We start from the raw sequence: 3,855 nt of genomic DNA on the forward strand, positions 1-3,855 counted from the left end.
GTCAACTAGGAGGAGAGAGAACATATTAAAGGTCAACTATGAGGAGAGAGAACATATTAAAGGTCAACTAGGAGGAGAGAGAACATATTAAAGGTCAACTAGGAGGAGAGAGAACATATTAAAGGTCAACTAGGAGGAGAGAGAACATATTAAAGGTCAACTAGGAGGAGAGAGGTCAACTAGGAGGAGAGAGAACATATTAAAGGTCAACTAGGAGGAGAGAGGTCAACTAGGAGGAGAGAGAACATATTAAAGGTCAACTAGGAGGAGAGAGAACATATTAAAGGTCAACTAGGAGGAGAGAGGTCAACTAGGAGGAGAGAGAACATATTAAAGGTCAACTAGGAGGAGAGAGAACATATTAAAGGTCAACTAGGAGGAGAGAGAACATATTAAAGGTCAACGAGGAGGAGAGAGAACATATTAAAGGTCAACTAGGAGGAGAGAGAACATATTAAAGGTCAACTAGGAGGAGAGAGGTCAACTAGGAGGAGAGAGAACATATTAAAGGTCAACTAGGAGGAGAGAGGTCAACTAGGAGGAGAGAGAACATATTAAAGGTCAACTAGGAGGAGAGAGAACATATTAAAGGTCAACTAGGAGGAGAGAGGTCAACTAGGAGGAGAGAGAACATATTAAAGGTCAACTAGGAGGAGAGAGGTCAACTAGGAGGAGAGAGAGAACATATTAAAGGTCAACTAGGAGGAGAGAGGTCAACTAGGAGGAGAGAGGACATATTAAAGGTCAACTAGGAGGAGAGAGAACATATTAAAGGTCAACTAGGAGGAGAGAGAACATATTAAAGGTCAACTAGGAGGAGAGAGAACATATTAAAGGTCAACTAGGAGGAGAGAGGTCAACTAGGAGGAGAGAGAACATATTAAAGTTCAACTAGGAGGAGAGAGGTCAACTAGGAGGAGAGAGGACATATTAAAGGTCAACTAGGAGGAAAGAGAACATATTAAAGGTCAACTAGGAGGAGAGAGAACATATTAAAGGTCAACTAGGAGGAGAGAGGTCAACTAGGAGGAGAGAGAACATATTAAATGTCAACTAGGAGGAAAGAGAACATATTAAAGGTCAACTAGGAGGAGAGAGAACATATTAAAGGTCAACTAGGAGGAGAGAGAACATATTAAAGGTCAACTATGAGGAGAGAGAACATATTAAAGGTCAACTAGGAGGAGAGAGAACATATTAAAGGTCAACTAGGAGGAGAGAGAACATATTAAAGGTCAACTAGGAGGAGAGAGAACATATTAAAGGTCAACTAGGAGGAGAGAGAACATATTAAAGGTCAACTAGGAGGAGAGAGAACATATTAAAGGTCAACTAGGAGGAGAGAGGTCAACTAGGAGGAGAGAGAACATATTAAAGGTCAACTAGGAGGAGAGAGGTCAACTAGCAGGAGAGAGAACATATTAAAGGTCAACTAGGAGGAGAGAGAACATATTAAAGGTCAACTAGGAGGAGAGAGGTCAACTAGGAGGAGAGAGAACATAATAAAGGTCAACTAGGAGGAGAGAGAACATATTAAAGGTCAACTAGGAGGAGAGAGAACATATTAAAGGTCAACTAGGAGGAGAGAGGTCAACTAGGAGGAGAGAGAACATATTAAAGCTCAACTAGGAGGAGAGAGAACATATTAAAGGTCAACTATGAGGAGAGAGAACATATTAAAGGTCAACTAGGAGGAGAGAGAACATATTAAAGGTCAACTAGGAGGAGAGAGAACATATTAAAGGTCAACTAGGAGGAGAGAGAACATATTAAAGGTCAACTAGGAGGAGAGAGGTCAACTAGGAGGAGAGAGAACATATTAAAGGTCAACTAGGAGGAGAGAGGTCAACTAGGAGGAGAGAGAACATATTAAAGGTCAACTAGGAGGAGAGAGAACATATTAAAGGTCAACTAGGAGGAGAGAGAACATATTAAAGGTCAACTAGGAGGAGAGAGGTCAACTAGGAGGAGAGAGAACATATTAAAGGTCAACTAGGAGGAGAGAGAACATATTAAAGGTCAACTAGGAGGAGAGAGAACATATTAAAGGTCAACGAGGAGGAGAGAGAACATATTAAAGGTCAACTAGGAGGAGAGAGGTCAACTAGGAGGAGAGAGAACATATTAAAGGTCAACCAGGAGGAAAGAGAACATATTAAAGGTCAACTAGGAGGAGAGAGAACATATTAAAGGTCAACTAGGAGGAGAGAGAACATATTAAAGGTCAACTAGGAGGAGAGAGGTCAACTAGGAGGAGAGAGAACATATTAAAGGTCAACTAGGAGGAGAGAGGTCAACTAGGAGGAGAGAGGACATATTAAAGGTCAACTAGGAGGAGAGAGAACATATTAAAGGTCAACTAGGAGGAGAGAGAACATATTAAAGGTCAACTAGGAGGAGAGAGGTCAACTAGGAGGAGAGAGAACATATTAAAGTTCAACTAGGAGGAGAGAGGTCAACTAGGAGGAGAGAGGACATATTAAAGGTCAACTAGGAGGAAAGAGAACATATTAAAGGTCAACTAGGAGGAGAGAGAACATATTAAAGGTCAACTAGGAGGAGAGGTGTAGAATAGCTAAATTGGAGTTCTAGCACTTGTGTCACATGACACAGAACAGGACCTGAGGGAAACCACCTAGTTATCACAGCAGTTCCCTACTCTTCTCTGTCTCAGGACACACAGGGACAGTTCTCTAGTCTTCTCTGTCTCAGGACACACAGGGACAGTTCTCTAGTCTTCTCTGTCTCAGGACACACAGGGACAGTTCTCTAGTCTTCTCTGTCTCAGGACACACAGGGACAGTTCTCTAGTCTTCTCTGTCTCAGGACACACAGGGACAGTTCTCTAGTCTTCTCTGTCTCAGGACACACAGGGACAGTTCTCTAGTCTTCTCTGTCTCAGGACACACAGGGACAGTTCTCTAGTCTTCTCTGTCTCAGGACACACAGGGACAGTTCTCTAGTCTTCTCTGTCTCAGGACACACAGGGACAGTTCTCTAGTCTTCTCTGTCTCAGGACACACAGGGACAGTTCTCTAGTCTTCTCTGTCTCAGGACACACAGGGACAGTTCTCTAGTCTTCTCTGTCTCAGGACACACAGGGACAGTTCTCTAGTCTCTCTGTCTCAGGACACACAGGGACAGTTCTCTAGTCTTCTCTGTCTCAGGACACACAGGGACAGTTCTCTAGTCTTCTCTGTCTCAGGACACACAGGGACAGTTCTCTAGTCTTCTCTGTCTCAGGACACACAGGGACAGTTCTCTAGTCTTCTCTGTCTCAGGACACACAGGGACAGTTCTCTAGTCTTCTCTGTCTCAGGACACACAGGGACAGTTCTCTAGTCTTCTCTGTCTCAGGACACACAGGGACAGTTCTCTAGTCTTCTCTGTCTCAGGACACACAGGGACAGTTCTCTAGTCTTCTCTGTCTCAGGACACACAGGGACAGTTCTCTAGTCTTCTCTGTCTCAGGACACACAGGGACAGTTCTCTAGTCTTCTCTGTCTCAGGACACACAGGGACAGTTCTCTAGTCTTCTCTGTCTCAGGACACACAGGGACAGTTCTCTAGTCTTCTCTGTCTCAGGACACACAGGGACAGTTCTCTAGTCTTCTCTGTCTCAGGACACACAGGGACAGTTCTCTAGTCTTCTCTGTCTCAGGACACACAGGGACAGTTCTCTAGTCTTCTCTGTCTCAGGACACACAGGGACAGTTCTCTAGTCTTCTCTGTCTCAGGACACACAGGGACAGTTCTCTAGTCTTCTCTGTCTCAGGACACACAGGGACAGTTCTCTAGTCTTCTCTGTCTCAGGACACACAGGGGTGGTTGAGAAGACTAACACCTTCACCCGCC

At 44.0% G+C, this 3,855-nt stretch overlaps 1 long non-coding RNA gene across 3 annotated transcripts in view; it reads left to right on the forward strand.

The window, feature by feature from the left end:
* The window catches only part of LOC127923099 (uncharacterized), a 4,489-nt gene extending 1,392 nt beyond the window's left edge, over positions 1–3,097 (forward strand). The window contains exons 2-4 of one of the 3 annotated variants that reach the window (XR_008113313.1): positions 1–460; positions 1,652–2,223; positions 2,517–3,097. The exon at positions 1–460 is cut by the window's left edge and continues 527 nt beyond it. This is a non-coding gene — a long non-coding RNA (uncharacterized LOC127923099). Of the gene's footprint in view, positions 461–1,651 lie in introns of all 3 variants that reach the window. The other 2 variants (XR_008113311.1, XR_008113312.1) reach the window with 2 other exon arrangements.
* The last annotated feature ends 758 nt before the right edge of the window (positions 3,098–3,855 follow it).

Source organism: Oncorhynchus keta, unplaced genomic scaffold (genome assembly GCF_023373465.1).
Source record: "Oncorhynchus keta strain PuntledgeMale-10-30-2019 unplaced genomic scaffold, Oket_V2 Un_contig_28341_pilon_pilon, whole genome shotgun sequence".
Classification (NCBI taxonomy): Eukaryota; Metazoa; Chordata; class Actinopteri; order Salmoniformes; family Salmonidae; genus Oncorhynchus; species Oncorhynchus keta.